The 25,912-nt window shown below is 47.9% G+C and overlaps 1 protein-coding gene across 13 annotated transcripts in view; it reads right to left on the bottom strand.

The window, feature by feature from the left end:
- The window catches only part of MBNL3 (muscleblind like splicing regulator 3), a 97,470-nt gene that overhangs the window by 40,919 nt on the left and 30,639 nt on the right, over positions 1-25,912 (bottom strand). For 5 of the 13 annotated variants that reach the window (XM_037408149.1, XM_037408152.1, XM_037408151.1 and 2 more), the window contains exon 2: positions 22,318-23,354. The exons of 7 other annotated variants lie outside the window; for them this stretch is intronic. The gene's annotated coding sequence lies outside the window, so the exon portion shown is untranslated. Of the gene's footprint in view, positions 1-19,223; positions 19,336-22,317; positions 23,355-25,912 lie in introns of all 13 variants that reach the window. One more of the 13 variants, XM_037408154.1, reaches the window with a different exon arrangement.

The following is a 25,912-nucleotide window of genomic DNA, read 5'->3' on the forward strand; positions in this document are numbered from 1 at the left end:
CTGAGCAGCTAACATGCTGGATGGATCGTGTGGCTCATCCTGCCATCTCCAATGCTACATCCCACTCCTCTTTCTGCACAGGTGGAGTGCTGCACTGGAGGGAGGAAGGGAAATGGCTGTCCATCGTCACTGCTAAAGCACACACCTTCTGCTCAGCAAACATCAAATAGCATGGAAATAGCATGTTTTCAACTGAAAAACAAAGGAGGCTGGAGCCAACAAGTCAGCCTGATCGTTAGTGTTACCTCTCACAGATAGGTGTTCAAGCAGCCAAGCTGTCACTCGCTGCAGTTCAAAGCCTAGCTCTGTACGTACCTTATCTGCAATTCCTTTCTACAGGCTAATGAAATGTTAAAAGTTATGCTGCCAACTGAGTCAGTGAGAAGTACAACCTTGCAACCTCCCTTGAACATTGACCCCGGCACAATACATCAGATAACTTCTGCTTAATAGCAATACTTTTCTCCTCACAGTGCTGGAGTAACTTACTTTTACAGAGAGATTTGAAAGTGCAATTATGTACAAAGCGCTCCTTGAATGTGTTCTCATGGAAGGTTGTTAGCCCACCTACAAGGATCCTAAAAAACACATCCAGAAGGATGTAGAGAAGTGACACATCACCCCCAGGCCTACACAGATCAACTTCATCTACGTTCTTTGCACCTATTACTTGTGTATTTTCCAGACAAGGGACTCCAACACATCACACTCCCTGCAGCTGATCCTCAGCCGCAGTTTTGCTCCTCCTGCAACTGAAGCCTAAAACATCTCTTACCCTTGAGGGCCAGAACAAGAATTATTCCCTTCCTCTTTGAGGAAGGGCCCATACTTAAAGGCTGCAGTCACATCTATCCCCCTTCCTCAAACCTCTCTGCTCTAGACTATGCAGACCATGCTCTTTCAATGTCATAAGCATGGTCTACAAGCCTTTCATGAAGCTGCTCCCCCCGACAGCCTGTACCCCTGCAGACAGCCTGTACCCCTGCAGACAGCCTGTACCCCCGCTGACAGACAGCCTGTACCCCTGCTGACGTTTGCGCATGCACAGGGCGCTGCGCTCCAGCTAACCCCTTACTAGTACTGCGCAGGTACAAAGATCACATGTCCTGCAGAGAACACTGCTGCTTATGCGTCCCTGTATGACGTTTTCTTTCCTTCCAACTGTGTAACGTTTTTGATTCGTTCTCAACAAGCCTTTTCTAGAGCGACTGCCTACCCAGCTATGCCGCACCCTGTATCATGCAGCTGATTCACTTAAACGCAGTATTTCATACTGCTTTTACTGAACTCACACCCCTTTTTAATGGACTATTTTTCCAACCTGTCAAGACTATCTGCAACTCCACATCTGGTTCTCTAGCATCTGTAACTCCTCCCAGCTCAGAGCACTCTACCAATCTAACAAGCATACTCTCTCTATTCCATCATTCGAGTCACCAGAACAAAACAAAACTGAACAGACTTGCCAAGCACATCCTTCCAGACTGCCACTGATCTCAGTTCAAGCTGTTGTGGGTTGTCACATAGATGTTTCTCCTAAGCTTTGTTCCCAGTCTTGTTTGGAAACTGATTTGTGCCACGTCAGACTCCCAAATCTAATGCCAGCACTCCATCCTCCGTATCTCTCTGAAAGGCTTTCCAGTTCTCCTTTGTCTCCTCCTCTCCGGACACTTGCAGGGATGCTGGAGAGTTAGTAGTGCTCTGCACCCCTCCTGTGCCATCACTACTACTTGCTACCAAGCATGTGTTTGTACACAACATTGGGTACAAAGAAGCTGGTGGTTTGAAGTTACTTGTAACAGCAATAAAAAAAATATGGCACAGCTAGCTGCTGACATTTTTCAAATGCAGGTGTTAACACCCATTTACAGAGAGCCCAAAGACTGCTGCTATGGTATGGATCCTGCTGTGAACAGATCATAGCCGAAAAGAAAAAGCAAAACGTATCTTCCAGTTAGCATTACCAGATGGCAATCAGCCTCGAAGGGAAGGGAAGCAATGTAGACTTCCTATCACGCAGAAGTTTCAATTTCAATATATGTGGATAAAAATGTTACAGTTAAGGTTAATCTGGTAGCTTCCAGGTATGGATGATATAGACCCTGTGAAATGCATGTTCTAGTTAGGAATGAGTATGGTTCATGAATACCTAATTTTCTGGAAACAGGATTCAAACAGCCCATAAAAAGCACAAACCACAGTTTTGCGACATCTCCAGGATGAGCTTTGCCTAACTTCTTTGAACTTGCAAGCTCTGGGTCCAAAGAGCCACTTCCCTGAGCCTGCACCGATGAAAAGAAAACTGCTAAAAACACTTCAGGTGTTATTTTGGCCCAACTCCGCTCCCCTGCAGTCACTTGAGAAACCTCTTTAAATTTTATGCTGTTCTGAATGATGCTCTGAACTGCGGCAGCAGCATGTCAGCTCTGACCCAGGACTGCTCAGGCGAACAGGGACATGTCTTTTGTCAAGGTACAGAGGACAAGAGTCAGACCTGCCTTTCCACACAGCTTCACTGGAAAAACCTGAATATCTGTCGCAAGCTCCCAGGGCTACCAATGCTCCCAGCACTCTCAAGGCAGCCCCAGCTTGTCGCTGAAACAGCGACTGAATTTCATGGCTTCAATGAATGTCAGGTCAAGCCCTTTTTGAGCAAGCCTAGACTTGATTTTGACTGAAATAAGTAAACCTTCATGTTTTGCATGATTTCAAATGAAAGCAGGTGACATTCGGCAGCTATGACAAGAGTTTGGGGTCCTTTTGAACCGAGAGCTCAAAGCAAAGCTCAGTGGCATGTGCAAGTGCAAAGCAGCTAGCAAGCCCTCAGAGCAAACCAAGCAGATGCACCGTGTTTGCACTGCTGAAGTGAGGCCGGTGCATTTTGCACGGTCCCAGTCTGCTCAGTTCTCCTCTCCCTACAGCTGCGAGGCAGAGTCCAAGGAGGCCAACCTTGTAAACAAGTAACTGTAGGTGCTTGGGCTTTTAAAAAAAAAAAAAAAAAAAAAAATTACACTCCTCTGCAACTTTAAAAAGCAGGTCCAACACAGCCGCTTCAGTCCAGATAGGGTCTTAACTCACTTCATGTGCAGTGAGTTACAAAAATGTAGAAGGAATGGGAAGCACAGACAAAAATCCCTGGCTGTGGGACACTGGTGCTGCTGTTCGGCCTCCACGTCTCACTCGTGTGACTGCTCTACTAGGGTATTTCTGCTTTGCAGGGAGATGGAAGGAAGGGCAGAAGGAAGAAAAACGTCAGCATCATTTTTGCAAATGTATTCAAAGTTCGGAAAAAAGCTGCCAACAGCCAGCTGAGGGGACCGCTGAACAAACACTGCTAGAGACCTGTAACACCTCCATCTCTTTGTCATTCCGGCCTTTGCCTATGAAAGCCAAGCCTCACAAACCGGGGCTGAAGAGGCTGTGCCCTTGCATACACTGTGCTGAAGGCTTCTCCTCCACCACAGGACTGGAAGACAAGCTGCCCCTTGCCACCAGATGCACACCTGCTGTGGCAACGCGGACAGCCAACAGGGCTTTGGCCACCTACCTATTGTACGACTGGCGTGGTCACCATCAACAGGCATTACATGAGAAGCAGCAGCACTCTGCCCAAGCAGGAGACACACTTCCCATCATGTGGCACTGTTCAGCAGCTGAACAATTTCACCAGCATAGATATATTAAAAAAAAGTATACTGAGCAGATAACATTGCTTCCCTCGCACCAGGGTAAGAGACAGCCATCAGATGCAAATGCTAGGAACAAACAGATGCACAGTGTGGACAAAACCTACTGTAGATGCCAGTCCTTTCAAACAGTGGGTATAAAACTGCAAAGCACTTGGGCAGGGGGTTTCTCAAGATGAGATGCACGCTGCTGGGATTCAGACATGCTTATCTAGGACTCTCTTACAAAGTCTGCAGCCTCAAAACGTTTGTCAAGCTTGTTTTTGTTACACAGCTCAAACCAGAGCAGAAGAGAAAAACAAAGCAGAAACAGCAGCGTTTCTACATCCTCATGTCCCTTTTTGGTATCACCTTAACCAGTGACAGCTACTCACAGCTACTGCCAATAACTTCAAACCACTGAACTCTGCAGGCAAATCCAGCTCCAGACAGAAAAGATGGCTCGTTAGCATGGAGATCAAGTATTTAAACAAGTACCATCACCCCAGCATTTTTTTTTTTTTACTTTTAATTAGAAACGGGGGGGGGGCACACGCAACTACTGTATTCCAGTAGATTCTAAGCAGCCACAGGCACCAGCCTAAACTCCCAAATCCTCATTCACCTGGCAATTAGGGAAGCCGAGAGCTGCTGTGAGTGAAGTTTTACTTTTGCACATTGCTGAATACAGCAATGTTCTGCTGAATTTCCCCAGGACAGCACAAAGAGGTCGTGGCTGTCCTCCTGCTTTCACGCAGGATTTTCATTCCAAGCTGTTTGTTATACTTGAAGGTTCTTACAAACTCGGAGCAGTTATTTTGTTGGGGAAAAGCCCTGTAGCTCCTTCATTATATTTTTACATCTTGACAACTCTTTCCAGCTCTGTTCTCCTGCCAAGCTTTCTTCATTCAGGCCAATGGTATGCTCTGTTATGCTCAATGAAAAACGTGTATTGATTTTAATGTTTTTGGTTTGTGGAATGTTTTTGCTTGCTCCAAGCAATGGACAGTGTTTACCAAGTCCAAGAAGTATTTATTAAAAGAGTACAGCACTGTCAAACTGTATTTTTTATGAGCTGTAGAGCCATAGAGCAGAAAACCGTGTTTATCTGAGAGATTACCACTTGCAATGAACAGCAATCTCACTCCACAAGAGAGAGGAATAAAGACTTCATCGAGCTCTTTTCTTTTGAATCCACCAACACATTTTGATGAGGCTATGTTTTGTGAACTTATCAGGCTGTTACCACCACATATTTGAAATTAGGTTAAAACAGAATAGAAGTATCATCAATTTAGTGTTCTGAACTGATCATTTTTAATGTCTTCCAAATATTATTCCACTACTTCCAGGTTCAGGAATGTTAAAAGCACAATAAAATAGGTTTCTTTAATACAGTATCAAATACAGGTCTCTCCAAGAGAAATCAGCTCTTACAGAGATCCCTGGCCACCGACCTGCTCAAGCAACTGATCGATAACAATCCCAAATGAAGGCATTTAGTGCCCGGCAAAGAGAGCACATTTAGGAGCACGTTTAGCCCTGGGATCACTGCACGTATTTAGAGCAGGACACAAAGCAGGGGACATCCTGCAACGTTAATATTCCTGTGGGTGAATGTTTCAGTGTGGGACTATTTGTAGGTAAAGAAATCAATTCTACCTGGAAGATAGAAACACTGGCATGTCATTGATTTTTTTTCCTCTGTAATAAATTTTAAAAAACCAAAACCACATGCCAGTCTCTGGAACAATATTGCACAAGTACTGTATTAAAAAAAACACCACAAAACTCCACAGAAAAACAAAATAAACTTCTTATATGTCTTCCACCCTTTGCCTCCCTCAGTTCTGCCCCTCCCGATTGCTATTACACCAGGCCAGCTTTTGAAAATACTCAGTGTAGTTTCTCTTGTCCCTTAAACCACTTTTTCATTGCAAATCCCATAATCCAATTCTACAACTTTCACCAGCTGATTGAACCTGTCAAGGTCATATGGAAAGTTGATGCTTCTGACCTTCCTCTACCTACAGTGTCTGTTGAATATTACAATTGCAGCAGGCAAAGCACACGTAGACAGAACCAAGCAAAGTACATTAAAGCCCAGGAGAATAAATGTTAAAGCACTGTGTTCATGAATACAAATATCGGACACATGACCACCTCCAGCAGCCTCGCTCCTTGAGTTTACACAAGGGAGAAGGCAAACAGGGAAGCGCAGAGATTGATAACCAAGCGTCTGACCCAAACCCTCCCGTCCTGTCCTGTGGAGGGCAAAGCCATGCTCAGAAAACCTCATTCTTGCTGCGTTTCAGAAAGCAAAATGAAACTGCAAATAAAAAGATTTGTGGGTGGCTGGGTTTGGTGGTTGGGGTTTTTTTTAGAACTTGGCAGTATATAACAATTTACCAACTGAGGATTAGCCCCATTTTTGTTTGTGTTGTTGCTTTGCTCAAAGCAACAGCTTAATGGGCACAAACAGATTCCTGGTTTTCAAAAAATAATGAAAAAACTTACTTAAAAAAATTAATTCCATCTGGACTGACAATTCCCAGGGAGAATCTTCAGTCTAGAAAAAATAACTCTGCAGGATGTGCTTCAGCCTCAGCTACTGAGGGGCTGCCGGGAAGTAACACAGCAGCACCCCGAGCAGGGAAGGATGCTGGCTGAGCCCTGCCAAGCATGCCGCCGACTCCTGCTGGGGCACACCACGGACTGCCACCCTCGCTTTTTACCCTTCACCTGGAACCACCGTTGTGCCAGAACAGGACACAACAGTCCCTCTTCGCATTGGCTTAAGCCACCAAAGGAAGCGATTGCAGGGGAGCAGGCAGATGTAACACAGGAGGGTGATGCCCTCAGTCGCCACTGCAAAATTTGCTTCCAGCCATCCAGCAGAGCACGACGGTTTCATGCTCCAAGGAACAGGACACCTTTCTGCTCTTGGCTGAGATCTGCCCAACAGCAGGAAGGCAGAGAGCAAAGCCAGCTCCCCTTGTCTTTCACCCTGATCACCCAGCGATGTCCCCAGTTCCTCTCCTGCTTCTACTCTTCTCTGTCCCACTGCTTGGCTCCTTTACTGCTTCCCATTTGTCTCTTCCCGGCTCCACACCAAAGCCTACCCCTCCAGGCACTTTCTCCCCTAGTAGTGCCTCTCTGGCTACAGTTTTGTTCACCAAAGACCAAGCTTTGCCCTCTGCTCCTGTTTTAGCCACACGTGCCAGGCAGGTTTGTGCACAGCATCCCACCTCCCCTTTGCTCCAGCATTGCTGAGAAGCTACCAGACTACCAGGAAAAGGGACGACTGTGTGCCACTGACTCCACATGCTCTCACTCATCTCCAAGCAAGGACCCCAAGTCTTTCTGGTCCATGCCAGGCCTCAGATTTCACACCCATGGTACAATGAACTCGCTGCTGGTCAAAGAATTAAAGGCACAGATACAAAGAGCACCTTCAAGAGAGCTCTTACAGCCTGCTAAGCACAGCAGGCAAGGACCACACATCTCTCATGGGCCCTGGCTTCCAAAAAGGGCATCCAGGCCAAGTGACATTGAACCACAGCCGTCCACCTAGGAGGCTGCAAGGCTTGAAGAGAAAGGAAGAAAGAAAAAAAAACCCACAAAACAAAACAAAACAAAACGAAAGCCTGCCTTGCCCTAGGCAAACACTCCACCTCAGTCAGCTTTTGCAGACTGATCTATTTTAGCATGTTGTTTATTACAGCCTGTAACATATGCACATTTAAGTCACAGAGGGGATTTTCCTTTTAAAAACACCTTCAGAAGTGCTCTTTAAGCAGCGCCTGGCACTAAAAAGCAGGTACGTGACCAATCTTTGCTACCATCTCAAGTGAAAGGGAGGTTAAGGTAGCGTGTTTGTTAGGAGTTGAGCCCACTGAGCAGCACAAGCTGTGCTGCGGTGGCAACTGGACAGGCCTTTTTCCATGGAGGTAAACACAATGGGCTCACAACGCCAAAGATAATGCGCTGCCATCTCTGTGGGCAAAAGGACAATTTGGCAATAACATTCTGGGCTAAAACTGCAAACAGTGAGACGTATTTAATCAGAGTTCACATGCACTAGTCACAAGTACTGTACAGGCAGCCAGACTTAAGGGACAGGATGCCAAATTCTGTGCCAACATCAGCAAACCTGTTAATGTATGATGGATTTGCTAGAACAGCCTCAGCCAAAGCAAACTTTCTACCTGTCCTAATTACATCCTCACAATCCCCTGTTCCCCCAGTCTTTTATCCAGTCTTGTGAGGGTCTGTGCTGACTCACACTCCCTACCTCACTCATCCAAAGCAGACCCGTGCTCTTGTACGTAACTGAGCACAGCCAAGTAATAAACCCTTCCCAGGATACAATAATAAATCAACACACAGGCTGCAAGGGAGTCCGCACAAGGAGGCTTTCTGCTCGCCCTGTACCCCACACTGACCTAGAGACTCAAGATTGAGAGTCACTGCAGTGATGTACAGCCCTAACACCCCAAAATCTAGCAAGAGCGGTCTGTTTTCTCCTTGCAATGCCAGGAATGGGGATTAACTGATAATACATTTTGTAGGAACCAGGATTTCAGACACTGAAAGGTTAATTCCATGTAGCCACTGATTAGATCTGCTCCCTCTCCTGTAACAAGAGCTGTAGGACAGGACACTGAAAAGGTTGTACAGCCTTAGGGGGTGGATGTATCCACTTTCTCCAGCGGGATGCAACTTTTGCCCTGCCAGAAATCCTGACCTAAATTCTCCTCTAAGTGGCACTGGTGTAAGTGCCAGAACAGCTAAGAAAGGAATGTGTCATGCGTGTGCATGCATGTGTATCTATCCATCCATCCGTCCCAGCAGACCAACAGGAATGGAACTGATCAGGGCTTTCATTTCATTTGCTTAGGTTTTTGGAGTTCGCGTTTTTAATAACTGCCAGGTTCGGTTTTTTAGGTTTGAGAGTGCAAGAGAGAAGGTGGGGGAGGTAGAAACAACTAAAGCACATCCATGTGGACATGCTTGCTTGTTCACGCTTCAGTCACAAAAACTGATCGAATCACTGGGGGTGGTTTAGGTGCATGGGGTGTGTGTCTGCCCTTCCCGTGTTACCTTGCTCTGCTTTCCAAACTCACGCCCCTCAACTTCTGTGCCAAGCTGCTTACCCTTGTCCTGTTCACCAGTGCAGTACAGCCTGCCTGGTGCTCAACCTTTTGTAGACAAGGAGGAATGCCAGGATTAGCTTTTAAAGGCTGTTTTCTATTAGAAAGCAATCTCGACAACATGACTTCCTTGGGCAGGCAGACACCTGACCTCATGTATTTTCACTCCTGCCACTGACAAAAAGATACGGACACAGCACAATCCCTTCCTAAAACTGTAGCAAGGGAAAAACCTTTCACTGCCCCGATGGGGTACAGCCGGGATGGGTCAGTTCAGGCAAACACTGACTTGCTTTCAGGTGAGATAGACCCATACTGGATCGGGGTAGGAGAGATTTTTTTTTCCCCCCCTCCCGCAAGGAAGAGTGACCTTTCCTGAGGACAACTGCAGCCTCTCCGCCATGTGAGAGGAGTAGCTGCAAAGAAGCACCAGTGTCATTAGCAAGTCTGGAATGCAGCACAACCGGTGCCTACGTCAGCGAACACCCGGCTGGAAAAAATGCTCTCACTTGCTCAAACCAAGACAGATGGACTTCTGATAGGGCCCCTGCGAAAATCCCTGTGCAAACTTCTGTGCAAGTGCCTCTGCTACAAAGAAAGAAGGAAATTCAAGCAAAGTGCTAACACTTTGCCTCTGAATGGGCTGAGCTCTGAAAGCATGTGTAAAATCCTTCTCCAAGAATTAGCACAATTAAAACAACAACAACAAAAAACAATTTTCAGTGCTGTGTCTGTCCTAGCTAATGGGAGCTCTATTCTGAGTAAAGACTTCTAATGATTTTACATTACCACGGACTTTTCAAAAACCCACGCAGAGAAACACAAAACAACAACAATGGAAATCCTTTTAATTCAATCTGCGCTTTATCGCACACGGCCACAGCAGGGGATTTTTGGCTGTGGGAATACAAATACTCATCAATGCTACAGCTCAGGGTCCTGCTCCGATTACTACCCAAACACAGAACGAGACGGTCCCAGCCTGAAGGGTTTTCAGTCTAAATACACCAGACTTGGTGGAAAAACCCCCAGGTGGCTAGGGGAAGCCCCAGCAACACCGAGACTGCATGGCAGCCACTGCAGCTACGGAGCTGTGGCTGCAATGCCCTTGATGCTTTCTCAGCTCCTGCCTCCTGGCAGCAGACAGCCTGCCCGTCGCATTGCTAGCTAAAAGATATCCTGCCCATTTGCCTCTCAGCCCCCAATGGACTCCCCCCGCCCCCACAACTCCCCCAGCTGCGGCACAGGAGCAGCCTGAGTGGGCTCCAGTGACAGAAGTGTGATGCAGAGCTGGCAGGGAGGCTATGCGGGTGCTGCGGCGTAATCCGTGCCCCACTGTGCTGTGCCAGCCAGCAGACGCTGATAAAGCAGATAGTGATGGGTGGTAGGGGTCCTTGCTGCATCCCCAAGCTCCCCCGTCACTTGGAACAGTGCCCTGGAGCCACTCTGCTCCTCCCTGGAGTCACCCCCCAACCTCCTTCCCTAACAGTCTGTCTCCTGCAGCTCGGTGAAGGTTTCAGACATCCCTGTCCTGCTCCTACCAACCCTGAGAGCTCTCCTGCTCCAAGCACCTCTGAGTCACTCAGCCTGTTTGCCTTGCTCCAGCTCCCACCCTGCAGCACGCCACGGGAGGCTTTACAGGCAACACAGCTGACACAGTGGAGAGCCAAAGTCTGCGGGGAGGTAAGCGTGATGATTACTTCTTCATCTGCAAGTGCACAAGATGCACCGTGAAATAAAAATGACTGCTGAAGCAACAGGAGAGGAGGAGGGCAAGAGTCTTCCTGCGTTGCCTTGTTCAGGCTCTGCAGACACCACACCTAATGACAGGGATGCTGCAGGAAGGCTCAGGGACAAATAAGCCCACAGGGGAGGAGGAAACAGAGCAGAAAGGAGAAACAGGGCATTAGAATAAGGCTGCACACCTTGCACCACGGGAGCAAGATTTGGGAGGGCTCCTGCAGAAAGCAGCAGGAGCATCTTTAACATCTTCTCCTACAGCATTTGGGAAGGAATGACACCCCCTCCAAAGGCAACCGTCTTGGAAATCTGCTGTTTTATGAAACGTGATTCCCTCACTGGGAGGAAAGGGTCTTCCTTCCTACCTCAAACACCATCACCTCTGCCATTATCTGGATGGCCTTCCAAGCCCTCCTTTAAGGGTCATCTACATGTCCAGCTTTCAACTCCCCACTGCCCTGGCTGCTCAAGTACTACCGCATGGGCTGAAACACCCAACCCCGCACGGCTCTCATCTCCTCCTGGCAAACTCATCCAGCACTCAGCATCTGCAGCATCACGTGGAAGGGACCCCAGAAGCAGAGCCCAAGCACTGCACGCAGCACAATGCAGCATGAACCAACCACATGGGATCAAGCAGCACTTAATGGTAGGAAAACAAGCTTTGTTCACACTCTGATCTTTCAGGAGCTGACAGCAAGAGGAAGAAACGCCGGTCGGCGGGATCGGCCAACACGGTTGGGATTACACGCTGAGGTTTTGTTTTCAAACTTAGCTTGGTTGTGGCAGGGCTCTTTAAGGACCTAATCTCCGTGTGACTGTTCCCAGCACCAGCCGTGCCCCTGCGGATAATAAGGACTTAGGAAGGCACGGTCTAATGACGGCTGTGCTCCCAGGCAGGCTGGCTGCAACTCCGCCATGTCAGCGCTGCCCCTGGCCATCTCCTCCACCCCAGCCAGACACTCCGCACGTTCCCAACTGCCCTTCTGTTTGTGAGCTGTTTTCTCTCAAGAAGCACCCAGAGCTGCTCTCTCAAAGCAGAAGGAAGGAGACACACAGATTTACAGCAGCAGTCTGGGCTAATGGCTTAAATCCTCATCAGAACCTGGTGTGGGTACTACTGCTGGGCAGTTGTGGACATCACTGTGCAACTCAGCTGCTCCCATATTCCTGTCTGTAGCAGTTGGAGGGGTTTTTTGACACCAGAGTAAGAGAGACCAGATAAAAGTAAATGCTATGCTAATGCAGAGTATGTTCAGATAACTACGTTCAGAGGCATGATAAAGTTCAGAGACATGATAAAGCTCGGTGCATACCACTAACCAGTCATCTGACTGGACAATGCCTTGTGATACGATACCCATTTTCTGCAGGACTAGCTAAACTGCTCCTGGTTTCCATTCTCGGGACTGTTAATTAAAGGATAATTTGTCTCTGCTTTTTAATGGTGCTCTGTGCACCTACCCCAGCAAGGGGTGTGGGCCAGCAGCATCCCCAGCATCCCTGCTGCAGGCGTGCTGGATGGGGCAGCGGGTCTTTCTACAGTGCAGCCAGATTAATACAAAAAGTAGCTTGTTTTAAACATCCACATTCTACTGCTGTAAGAGAAAAAACTTCCCCCCCAGAGCACAGGCTGCCACCTTCCAAACAAGGTCAGACATCGACCTCCTCCCCCACTGCCAATGACCTTATTAGCACTGATCATGGTTCTAATAATATCCCACACTGTAAGCAGGCCATCTGCCATAACATTTCACTACAAACTTGTGGAACTGCTTGTTTGAGCATGCTCATGTCCCAGCAAGCCAACTGTCCCCTCTCAGGAATATGCACTTTCCCCACAGCTTTAAGCGAAACGTTGCAGAAAGGCACCTCCAGCTCCCAGCTTTCCAGCTCAGAGCTCAAGCATGCACAGAACAGCACAGAGCGCTGGCTTCAGGCAGAGGAGGTCAAAAGACAGAGCTAGAGGTTAAAAACCCATTGCTCCAGCATCACGGCTTCCAGCTCCTCTGACGGTGGGGACACTGAGTAACCGCATCACTGAAACCCAAACCCACGACCAAACGCTAACCAGAAGTCAGAAGTAAAACGCCAAGGCTCCTGAGAGCAGAGATCAGCATTATTTTTGTGCCACGGACTTCCTACCTTGCAGGCAGCAGAAAGATTTTACTATCCTAACGCGTTAGCTGAGGTTAAGCTGAATATTTTCACTGCCATTACAGGAAAGAGAGTTTTCATAACAGACAGGTAAGTTTACAGAAGAACTAACCACGTTTGATAGCTATTCATTTAGAAGGAGCCAGGGTTTGAAATGCTTACTCAGTTAGTGCATCTGTCTAAAACACCCAGAGTCTTGTTACTACAGAAGCCCAGCTCCACCCCCGCCTTCATAGACATTTTCTTTGTACTGCTCCTGTGAGGTCAGAAAGTGCAATTAGGCACAGAGACTGACATTACAACACTTTAAAGCAGCCTGCATTGTCACAAGGCTTTGAAAGCTGGTTTTCCAGATCCTTGGCTTTTCCTCTAATCAAAAGGCCAACATCAGACATGGCATGAGAGGCTACAATGGGGTCACTGCCTGGTTCTCTGCTGTTTTATGAAGAGCAATAAAACAATATTAATAAGCCGTAAGTAAAACTGTGCCTGTCTGGGGCAACCTTCACCCAAGTGCCCCAAAGTGTTACCTTTAATGCCAGCAGAACAATATCTATAGGGGCAGATTTTTCAAAGACCTCAGCTCCTCACTTGGAAATCTAGCTACTTATTTAAATGCTCTGTGGGAGATGTCAGTCCACGGACTCTCCAGAAAGCCTGGTACATCTTGTTTATATTTGTTTTAAAGCTTCTGAACAATTACATAAATCCTCCTTCACATGGGTGAATCAAGTGGCAAAAAGCTACTGCCAGCAAAGTGGGTACATCAAACTGATGCTACACCGCAGAAGAAACCCACCAGCTCCACAAGCTTGTTCAGTCGTTCTCCTCGAAGGCATCTTCTACCACCTTTCCCCCAGCTGGCTTCACTGGGCTCAAGCAATCATGAGCAAGAGAAGTAGCTAGGTAGCTTCACTGACACAGCAGCGAGACAGGACACCATGGCCAAGTGTGGCTCCCTGTTTACAAGGATCCTCTTTGGCCCAAACTCTCTTCAGGGATAGGGATTTGTAGGTTTGGGGCATCCGTTTGAATCCCAGTGTTAACTACTGCTATAGATCAGGGCTGGAAGATGTAAAGCTTCAACTTCCTTGCCCAGGTGGCTCTGGCAGTGCCACGGCTTGCAACCTGGCACCCAGTGAGGTACCAGAGCTCACTGTACAAACACATGCCTCTCCATGCTCCCTTGGCCAATTTCTGACTCAGAGCCATGCAAGGGTAAACGCAAGCATTGCTGCAGCTTGCTAGCTGGGCTTCAGCACTCCATCTCCCTCTTCCCAGTGCAAAGGAAAGCCCTGGGGCTTGCCGAGTACTGCATTGCATTTGCACTGGGTCACAGGCACGGAGCTTGTGCTTGCAGATCCAAGCAGACTCGGCCGGACCGCAAGCATGTGCTGAGCATGTGCACAGAAACTCCCAAACTGGAAAGCCAAAGGTGGCAGTGGAAATGACCACAGGCAGTTCTCCCCCTTTGGAGAACGGCCAAGAAGACCATTTCCCTCTCTCAAAACCTGATGCAACAGCCCACTTCAGCACAAGGAGCTCTTTGCTGCCCACAGGAATTCTACAGTGCTTAAAATCAGGCGTAAGTGTTTTGCAGAACTGGAACCTCAGTCTGGAGGGCTTTGCCCTTAAAGGAAAGCAAGCTTCAGGAGCAGGAGGTGGCATGCCACGGCCCGTGCAACATTGCAATATGCCCATAAAAGGTTTCAAAATCTATCTGCTTAAGCGCACGCAACAGCTCAGAAGGGTTTAGAGTCACATCCCTAAAGAATTTCTCTCCTGCTTTTTTAGGCAAGTGTGAGCAGCAGTCAGCACTTTACCACCATCTTCCCAACCAGAAAACCAAGGTTACTCTTGGCTGTATTAATAATGCAAACGCTGCTGGCTCTATCCTTTGGGGATGGTGGTTTGCTCACGCCACAGGGAGAAGACCAGGGCAACAGGAGCTGCAGACAGGAGCGGAGGCACCGCATTGCCAGGGCTGGCTACTGAGGAGAGAAGAGATGCAAGGTTGGCAGGAGAACCCCACTGCTGAATTTGCCTGGCCTGCCTCCCCGAGGAGGCTGGCCTCCAAACTGCGGTCTCAGAACAAATTTGTGGCCACAGCTCTGCTTGCCAGTATGTTCAAGGGAAAATGCACACAAGTCTGAGGCCCCAGAAAAAGCTGTACTAAGTTCATTATCTGCAGGAAGAAAGAAAAAGACAGTGGTCCTGTGCTCGCCCCTTGTACCGGGAGTGCCTCCCAACACGCCAGCCTCTACCCACACCTCTGCCAGCCTCCTGAACCTGACCCAGGAGCACCGGGCATGAGACTGGCATCTCCAAACAGCAGGTAACAGCAAAGGCGGGCAAGCCCTCAGGAGATACATGGGGTCAGGAGGTCTGGGGCACAGATGGTACACTCCATGTTCAGAAACAAGACCTTTAGAAGACATTTCTACAAACACCAGGCCAGACCTGGTGTTACCCTGTGACCATACGCTGCCACAGACAGCTTAGAAATATCTTCTAAAGGTCAGCATCCCCCTGATGAGTCAAACGCTGGGCTCACCCCCACAGGGGCTGCCCACCCCTCAGGCACTCCAGGAGGGCTGCCGTGACACTCTGCTTATGGGAATCCATGGGAGGGCAGAAGAGTCCCAATGGCTTCACCTTGCAGCACAAGATGGGTGCCAAAGACCCACCAGGCTCCCTCCCCACCGATGCTTTCATAGTCCTCAGGCCAAGGCCACCACAACAAGGGTGAGAACACTGCCTTGGAGACTCTCACTCCCGGGCTTGGCTTCAGCAATGCTACACAATGGGCAGGGAAGAGTCACACATGGGACAATGCAAGAGATCCACCAGAGGTGGGAGAAGATGGTGGGAAGAGACATACTCCTCTCCACAAGAAAACATGTCGGACAGCAGCTTTCACTGTTATTGATACTAGTTGATGAACGTGTTCATATTGACCAAGCCTGTACAACAGTCCTACAACTTTAGATGGGAAAAGCACCCACTGCAAAGCAAATACCCAAAGTCATCTAATATCCACCCTCCACGAGTAAGAGTCTGAGGTCTGTTAAGCAGGCCAATCTGGCATATGAAGGACCAACACTTTGAGGAAGTTGTCCCAATCAATTAAGAAAACGTGAACTCCGAGTATTCAACTACTGCTACTACAAGTGTTGCACTGAAAGCTGTGGAGGGTGCTTCCTTTCAGACAACTCCCTGCAAGGTTCCTCACAGGCTCTTTAACATCTACCTCTGTACTGATGGCAGCAACCTCTGTGCTGTCCGTGTGGCCCCTCCAGCTCACATCTCCACGAGCCCCCAAGAAGCCCTCTATGTTGGGATGGGTCTCATGGCTTCCATCAGAGCTACACAGTACTCCCAGGACTTCCTCCACTCTTCCAGCAATGAGCTGAGAAGGAAGCATCCCTCCAGGGTAGCACTAGAACTAGACTATGCACCAGGAAACCTATGGACATCTCACCTTTCTTGCCACGTTACTCCTGGACAACACCAGGTTTTACAAAGCACACATCCTTGGAAATGTGAAGGTCAAGATGAAGCATTCCCTGTTGAGGCTGCTCCACTGCAGAAAGACCAAGTAGAGATAAGGACAGGGCCAACCTCTTCTTATTCCATAGCATGCCTCAAAAATCTCCCGCTTGCTTTAAAGCACAGACACGGAATTCCTCCCAAGGACTCTCCCTTACATCTTTGAAAACGGCTAGCAATTTGTAAGGCCTTCCTGCCCCTTGCTGTCCCTGCAGCAGAGTCACCAGTCAACACCAGCCTGTTTCCAGTTACACGTGTTCATCACCCAGCACCTCTGCCCAGAGCTACATCCAAGGGGACTTCAGCTCAGACGCTGGATTTCGTATTCAGCGTCTACGGTGCTCTGTCCTCCTGCCACCCCTGCTGCAGAGGCAGTAACCAGCAACAGAGAAGTAAGGGGACAGCTCAGGGAAGGAACCTTTTGAATGATGGCAAGATTCACCAGTGCTCATCTGTCACGGTTCAGCTGTCAAAAAGTCACAGATAAATGAAGTGAGACTACTGGGATGTCAGAGAAACCCATGGATAATGCTAAATAAATCAAACATGCTGTGCACAGACCTCTGTCCTACCCAAAAATCAGCTAGGCAGATTAAAGCAACAAGGTATCTCTTTCCCTGGGAAGTTGAACACGTCCAGGAAGGTCACACACCACCCAAGTAACCAGCCTGACCCCAACAGAGAGCACCTGCAGTCCAGACACAGGGGCAGGCCTGGGAGATGCCCTGCCACAGGCACTGCCAGGTGAGCTTCTCCATCAGTAGTCATCAACCCACAGCTGTGCCAAAACACTTCTGGAGACATTGCAGAGAGCGTATGCAGCACGTGTGCCAATTAAATTAAGCTGTGAAAACACAGAGCTTGTTGTAACCCATAGACAAGAAGGGATCAGGCCTAAATATTTTTTTTTTCATGGGGTCCTCTGTTCTCCTTGAAGTCCCACTCTCCTTTAAGGGAAATACAACAGCAACGGTTTATAAATGAAACTGAGTCTAAGTACATTTTTCCCCCACTTTCAGATGTTTGATTCAGCAGTTATAAAAAGCACTTATGATGTGCCGTAAAATACACGGGCATCCAGACAAAGCAGAAAGCTGCTGCAGATCTACTTCTCATTACCAAATGCTGTCGCAGCACAGGTAGGTGCCTTAATGACCAATCGAAAAGTGAAGGTTTCTCACAAAGGTGACTTGGCTTAACGCTGCTCATCTGGTTTATCTGCATCTCCATTACACTGAGACATGCAGTCAGCGTGTCTCCAAAAATATCTCTATGGCTTTGTTTGCTTCCTTCTTCCTCTGTAGAAGTGTAACCATATGCTAAGTTTAGTGGGTGTTTTTAGTTGTTTCTAGTTTGGAGTTTATTTAAGGCGGGGGGGGGGAGGAAAAAAAAAAAGATTTGATTGCAAACCAGCAACAGTCAGAAATAATTCTAGTCAAGTCAGCATAAGACAGGTACAAATTAGCATGAAAACTGTAAGGAACAGCCGCAGGTACACTAGTTTCAAGATCATATGTATGTTTATTGCCCAAGCACAGTGAACTTGTTAAGACTGCCAAAGGATTTGGAATACTATTAACAGACAATAACACTTCTTTTAGAAAACAGAAAATTTAGACAAAACTGTACTTCTAACTCCTGATTTTATGCCTGTTCACAGAACACACTTTTTTTTTTTAACACAGAACTGCTTTGAAACATGCAATAGCTTAACAATGCTTTTAAATGAAACCTCCCAAAGACAAAATTCATACCCCTGAAATTTTCACCACATTATTTTCTGTCTTTCAAAATGATCTTCCAAACTTTCATTTTTGTACAGAAACACCTACATTCATAAAGCAAATTAAACCCTAAAACCTCCTGCTCTGAAACCTCCGAAGAATCAAAAAAATCCCCCACCCCACAGCACAAAGCCGGGCTTGGAATTATATTTTTTTTTAAAAAAAAGAAAACAACCCATGAGTCCATAATGCAGATGCCCAAACTGTGTGCAGTATAAATTAAAGTCTCTGTGAACACCTGGTGTGCATCACGTACTTATTTTTATATGTCATTATCTCCTAATGCCCTGTCTCCCAGCTTACTGCTCCATTAGTGTTTCCAGTGACCAAAGAAGATGCTTTTTTCCTTCCTGACATCTTTAGAAACTGAAGAACTGAACTAACAATTTGCTGGCCAGGGAATTAAGAATCAGACAGCCTCATATCACGCCTGCCTGATCCAGCCTGAATAGGAAGGTTAATGACTTGATGAGCGCTTGCAGACAGCCCCACCACAGCGCCGCGACAAGCCTTTGTGCGCACTGCCATGAGCCAGCAAACAGTGTCCTGACCCTTGCAAAAAGCACCAGCTACGCGCAGACTGGTGCTCACCAAGCCCAGGAGGGAAGCTGATGAATGAACCCAAAGGCCATCTGGGTTTTCAGCGATGACAGCACGCTTCTCCGCTTTGCTCAGAGACTCAGAGGTGCCACGGGATCTGCCTAGGAGGTACCACAGAGCATCGGCTGCCGCCCAGCAGCCCTCATGATCTCTTCTGCAGGGGGGGTGGCTGGCTCTTGTGCCTCTGGACTGCCCTCCACCAAGCAGTGCAGCTTGCCTTCCATTCACACAAATTAATTCAGACAACACTCTTCTTCCAGAATAACGAGGAGGGAAGCGCGAGTAGAGAGTGAGAGCTCCCTTGGCATCTGATTCAAATCTGTGAACAGCTTCTCACAAGGAACTATTTTTAAGTTTCATATCAATCTGCTTGAGAAAGGTTCCTTCTGCTGCCTACAAATGTGCAAACTCCCCCTTCGAAGAACCACAGCTCAGGACAGCAAGATCCAGCCCTGCACTTCCAACCTAATCAAGACCCAGTATTTCATGACCAAAGCACTGCACAACCACACAGCGCTCCTGCAGAGCATGCCCTGGTGAACCCCACCCGAGCATCACTGAAGCCCCCCCATTACCTTCAGGAGTCCTGTGTGTTCTTCACAAGCTTACAGGTAGCAGACATTCACCCGTGAAACAACCCACACTGAGGCAGTCTGACTGCTTCTGGAAGCATTGCTGCTCTTACCACTGCAACAAAGGCAGAACCGCTATATGAGATTGAAGGGAGGAAAAAAAAAAAAAAAAAAAAAGAGAGGAAAAAAAAAGGAGAAAGCAAGGTGCAGTAAGCGTATAGTGCAGTAAGCGTATAGATGCTGTGCGTGACCTGACCAGCGAGGTGAAACCATTGTATGCTGGGTTATCAGAAGTTCCTGTGTGAAGACATTGTTCAGGCTTAAGAGGTCTGTGAGGAAAAAAACAACAGCACTGCACAATGGATGCAGATAAGCAACCTCTGAACAAAGCCCTGGGTGACTGCAAGACAACGGGAAAACTTATTAGCTGCAAGCATCCTATATCCTGTCTCCAATAAAGCAACACAGATGTTCTGCTAATGCAGGGCGTGAAAAGATGAAACGAGCGCTAAGCAGCCATCCTCCACAGGAGAGAGGATAGGGTCAGTGTTCAACAGCTGTCAGAGGGAAACTGCGGCTGAGCGCACAAAGACATGCACAGGATGGGCATGAAAAGCCTCTCCCCTTAACAGGCCTGAGAATGTAACACCTCTCGCCTCACCAGCGAGGGAGGCCACCACCGTTATGATCATGAGTCCCTTGACACCCCTGCAAACAGGGCTTTGCAAGCCCAGCTCTGGCCCAAGAACAGAAAGACTATTGTTGGAGAGTTTAGTCACCAGGGCAGTTATCTCCGCTGGGAAACACACGGTGCACGCACACACGCACGTACCGAGGCTGCAGCGCTGGGGGCCTGCACCTCTCCAGGCACAGCAGAACCGGGGCTCTGCCCCAGGAGAGCGCTGGGACCCGTGGGACTGGAGGAAGGAGGTGCTCCGAGACCCACCGCTCGTCCGAGAGGTGGGGTGCAGAAACAACCCCACCATCAACCCGCGGCCAAGTGCTCTGCACAGTCCTGACCTCTCTACCCAGTGTACTTGCCAAAGGCAGACTGTCGGCCGTTCACAAGGCTTTCCTAAGCCTGAAAAATCTGGGAAAATCTTTTCCCTGGAAAATTCAGGCCACTTAACTAGCACACACTGGCATCTGCTACTGTGTCAAGAGGAAACTGCAACAAGAACACCATTTCACAGCCAGTTACATGGGAAACACACTGGGCTGTAGGAGATCATACTACTCCTTTGAATTTTTTTATTTTTTTTTTTTTTTGCTTTCTCAACATGGTGTTCTTCATCCCATTCCCCACTGCTGAAGCAGAAGAAGCGTTTGCTCGTGCCAGTGGGTGGGATTTGAACCCCAGCTGCCCATAGACCTGGTCCTGCACATCTCACAGCCCCAGCTGTGCAGAGAAGAGCCAGCACGGACAGCCTGGGCATGCCGCAGACACTGCATCGCAAACAGCACACAGGGGGAAGCATCACCCAGAGGGTGACACCAGACTAAGCGCAGCCCAGAGCCAAGCCGAGCCAAGCCGGGCGCTGCACAGGGAAACACTTCCCACGACACTGCAAACATCAGGCAAGTTCTGCAAGGGGCACAGTACTACCCACCACAGCAAGACAGCGCTCCTTTCAGTTCACAAATAAATGCTATAAGATGTAAACATATTAATCACTTCATTCAAATTATCTGCACTGCCACTGGCTACAATTAACAAAATTTCAAGGGCATGACTTTTTTTCCCTCTGATAAAAGTATTTTTGTCTCTCACTGTCAGCAAACCAGCAATGTAAATGAACATTTGAAAGTCACTGTATAACTAAGCGTCATCGCATATAATCAGATTAAAAAGAACAAACCCGAATGCAAATAGGAAGCTTGAGCTTCTTGGTAAAAGTGAACAGAAGTAAAAATATGAAGAAGCCGCAAACAGCAATAAAACAGATAAACCCGTGTCAGCCTGGATCCAGCCCCAGTCTGAACCTGTGCATACATAATTCCACCAGTTCTGTTACTCATTACGTTCATAAAACTAAACTCAAATCTTTTCACGTAACAGTTGAAGTTCAAGGAAAAACTTTTAAGCTTGTAAAATTTATCGTATCCCTTCCAGAAACTCAAACAGGTTAATTACTCTGATCAAAACATTAAACACAATGTCAAGAGCTCTCAAAAGCAATCAGTTATCCATAATGTCTCAAGGTTTTTACAACCCTATTTAAAACAACTTTGAGGAGCCACACTTTCAGGAAGAAGAAAAAAGCAGTGCAGATGTTCCTTTCCTGAGAACCATGGTGCAGTGACCCTGAACAGAGATGCTTACCTCCCCCCCTCCTGGGAGTCCCCCAGACCCTGCCCCGACTCAAACCCCGGGTATCTGGTAAATTTTGAAAGTCACCCCTTGAGATCCAGCAGTGACAAGCAACCAAGAGCCATTTACTGCCTGCAAAATCGGCTCTGCACAAAAGGCTCAGCTGTAACTCGGACAGGCCTAGCAGAGCCATCATGTTTGCGTGTCCCTTGCACAAACCGTTCTCCCCCAACACCCATTTTTCCAGGAGTACGGCTCTCCAAATATTTTGGCTGTTCCTCATCTACAGGACAGCATTAGAGTGCATCTGCAACTCTGTCTCCAGGAAATACACATAAAGCTGATTATCTTAAAATGACTGCTTTCATTTCTGCTCATTAAAAGCACATTTCAGATCCCTGTGCCGAATTGCGCAGCCAACGGGCTCTGGACACAATGAAAAGCACCGGGTTTCAGTTCTCCACTTTCCTCATTTCAGTTTCATTTGCTGCCCATAACGCATTCTCCATTTCGAGGACAGCTATATCAGACCCGAGCTCCCACCGGAAAACACTCTGGATAAAATCCTCTCTCTCCCTGCGATGCCTGGCACCCAGGCAACTTGCACCCGATGCCAGACCAAGCCCAGATTTCAGGAGCTACATCCCATACCAGCAGCATCTCCCTGCAGAAACAGAGCAATAAACAGTTGTTCTGCACATCCCGCACCTGAGCACGCTGAGCCGTTCGGAAGAGAAGGAAAAAGCAAGTGAGCTTAGGTAATGCACGCGTTAAGGCAGTCCTCACCTTTAGGAGTCAAAGCAGGCAATAACTCGACCATTTTCCACATGCAACTTCCGTGACGGAATGGGCGAACTTGCACTCTGCATCAGACCGAGAACAAGTACCTCTCTGAAACTCTCGACACACTTCTAACGTCAGCCATTTTGTATCACGAACCAGGGAAACGTTTACAGCCATATTAAAAAAAGAAAAATTAAAATGCAAGCAATCGCACCCTTCTTCAGGGCAATATTTACTGCTGATCTTTTTTTTTCTTCTTTTTTTTAAAAAAAGGGTAAAAAAAGTGAATTCAAGTTAAACGTGAAGAAATAACTAAACTTGTTGCTTTGGTAGAACTCCTATTCATCAGCACTTAGGTTTTCATTTAAGTCAAATCGTGTTTGTTTAAACAAGAATTAAACATAAAGCCAATCATAAATAGAAATCTTATCAGAAACAACTGAAAAATCAAATTAGAGGCCAGCTCCTAAAAGTGCAATTGTAGAAGTTAAAATACAAGTGTTATATTTTGTGCCACTGCCGAAGTTACTTGCAAATAACTGGCAGACTTTCAAAAGAATTCTGTGCTCTCCAGTTAATGGTTTCAATTATTCTTGCAAAAAGCATATGCTGCTGGCAGCACTTCAGTTTGTGGAATGGTCTCGGTCCTTGGGGAGAAAACTTCGGGGGTTTGGTTTGTTGGGTTTTTTTTTCCTTCTGTTCTTGCTTCTAAAAATTACGGTTCGCGAGCATCAAAACGAGCAAAAGGATGTCTGATTTTTTTTTTCCCTCTTTCTTTTCTTTTAAGTATTTGCTACATACTCGGGGGGAAGGAAAAAAAATGGCTGAGCAAACTGCGTGTAGATGGGGGAGCAAAAAAAAAAAAAAAATAAGGGGGGGCAAGGCTGGAGGAGTTGCCGTCAGGGCACGAACCGCAAGCAACGCCGAATTAAAAAGAGAGGGGCGGGGGAGGGGGGGGGGGGGGGGCGAGGGCAGAGAGAGGCAGCCCTAGACAGAAATCCCAAGCAGCGGTGGCTTCAGGAAAGGCACTTTTCAGCAACCTGCAGGAAAAAGAGAAACAGAATCAGCGCGGGGCCGAGGGCCGCCCGGCTGCCCAGCCCCCGGCGGTGCGGCGCGGCGCGGCGCCGGCAGCCATTGCCCGCACCAGGGGCACTGCCCGCACCGAGCTGCGCATGGGAGCGAGCAAGCGACCAATGGCGTGCACCCTTGCAGCAGCAGGCGCGGGCAGCCGACCAATAAAAGAGCCTGTTTCATAGCGGCCCCCGGCTGGCAGAGGCTGGGGGTTGCGCCCGCCGCCCGGATACCGCCCCGGCCCAGCGCCGGCGGCCGGCTGCGCCCACCCCGCGCCCTCCCGGGAACGGCATCGCGCTCTTCGGTTTGTTTTTTTTATTCCCACCACCACCACCTCCATTAACAGGCCCCCCACCCCCCCTTTTCTGTAGGAAACGTGCAGGCAGGAAGAGCCGCCGGTGGCTTTCTTGTATACAAAGCAGGAGGAGCTGCCGCAGCTCAGCCCCCATCACCCCCTGGCATTTTTAAGGTGTTTTATTTAACCCATCGCCAGCCGCAGAGCTGCTCCGCCAGCAGCCCGGGGATGGCACACGCAGCCAGCCGGCTCCCAGTCACTCCTCTAGGGATTCAGAGCCTACAAAACGAAAAGCAAACGCAACAGGGAAACCTAAGCCACACACACATGGAAAAAGTTAACTCGTTGCTTACAGCTGTAGTTTTCCACCAGACTAAAGGCAACTCGAATTATTCTGACTCCCAGCAACTCCTGTTATACAACAAGCAACTTGAAATGCATTCTTGTTCAAGGCTTCCTTGGCATCCACCAAAATGTTAAGCTGTCCCTAGAGTTTCCCACTCTAATATTAGCTGTACCAATGCTGCCTGATGGATCGAGCGGCTTCCACGTTCCCAAAATCCAGCCCTTTATCCTCCCGAAGTACAGCCACCCAGTTTTGCAAACAGCTGACAGGCTCCTGTGACTGTTATTAAGACTTCAAGCTTTCACAGGAGAAGAACCTTCAACTACAAGAAAAGGAAGCTTAAATTCCTCTTTCATTATTGGTGTGTTATTGCAATTACATTGATCAGTAACTGAAACCTACTGCAGCTGGAACAGTCAAACAATGCTACCAAGGCAGAAGTGTGGGAAGAGGCTGTCAGCAGCAGCAGGGGGTGGGGCACAGAGGCTGTTTGATTCACAGATCGAATTATTTCACACTAAAAAAAAAAAAAAACAATCCCAGCATTTGTTAAACCTACATTGCAAGTATTTTCTAGGCTAATTAAGAGTCAAGTTCATAACAAAAAACTGTCCGGATCCTCGCAATCCAGCTTGCAGCATCAGCTCAAAGGTTAGTCTGACCCATGCTTCTGGAAGGACCTTTGCATTTTTGCACATCAGGTGGGGAAGAGAGACTGCAAACATCAGATTTGCTAAGCATGTTTTAAACTTCAAAGGGAAGGAAAAAAAGCACATCTAGCCACGCTCACATCTTCTGGATTCTGTAAGGAACAGAGATGCTCTAAATCAATTTCAATTTTGCAAACAGAGCAAATTTATATAGGAATCCCATTCACTGATGTGTGGGCTCCCCATACACATGAGTTCAGCAAGCAGGAAAAGATGTGCAGAAACCTTCTGGAGGGAGCTAGGGACTAGCTGGGTGCAGCTCTTAAAAACAAGCTAGAACAGGTCAGATATGGGTGGGGATTAGAAAGAATGCTCTCTCCAAAACTGCTCCGAGCAGACTGAAATACAACCATCTTGTGCATTAAGTGCCTATTCCACAGCTTCAGCCTCCGAGGGAAGCGAGGGTCTGTTAATGCTGGGGCGTGAATGTGGTGGGTCTGAACTTCACACACAGTTACACCAAGAAGTACAGTGAGTGAAGTAACATGTGTCACTTCCCAGCCCTGCTGCCTTGAGAAATCCCAAAGAATCTAACAGCCCAAATGTTCATCTTGCCCTCACCCATGCAGCTCAGGAGCACACACGTGCACGCACACACAGGTACATCTGCACTAAGCTGCTCAGTCCTCAAGGTAGAGGGAATCACGTTAATGGTAGGCAAGTCAAATGATTCCTACAAAACATTAAAGTACAAATATCAAGACCATTCAGATGTATCAGGAAGTATTCAGATACATGTAATGTGGTTGGTATTTTATTTTACAACTCTGGGAGGGGGACAACACCAAACAGAAAACTCTGAAGGAATATTTGCCAATGTCCTGCTGATGACTTTCTATCATCTCAGACCCTGGGACTAGGGCTCCTGTACTGGGGGAAGCCAAATAAACGATTAAATTTTTAATACATGGGGCCTCAATACTGCAGCCTGCATGCCAACCAGCAGAGCACAGCAGCAGCACATGCTGCCCCATCCCTTGTTTGCTGTGCACTCAGGACAGCGCTTAAGCACGTGCTTAACTTTGAGCCTGCCGATAATCTTACTGGAAAGAAGAAAACCTGAAGCATGTACTGAAGTGCTTTGCTGAATCAGGGCCTAAATAAACGAATCTGCTTCGCAGGTTTATCAAGGCTGGGAGGCCAGCAAGCACAGGCAGCAGTCACCGCATTTTGGCT

This window comes from Falco rusticolus, chromosome 14 (genome assembly GCF_015220075.1).
Source record: "Falco rusticolus isolate bFalRus1 chromosome 14, bFalRus1.pri, whole genome shotgun sequence".
NCBI lineage: Eukaryota > Metazoa > Chordata > Aves > Falconiformes > Falconidae > Falco > Falco rusticolus.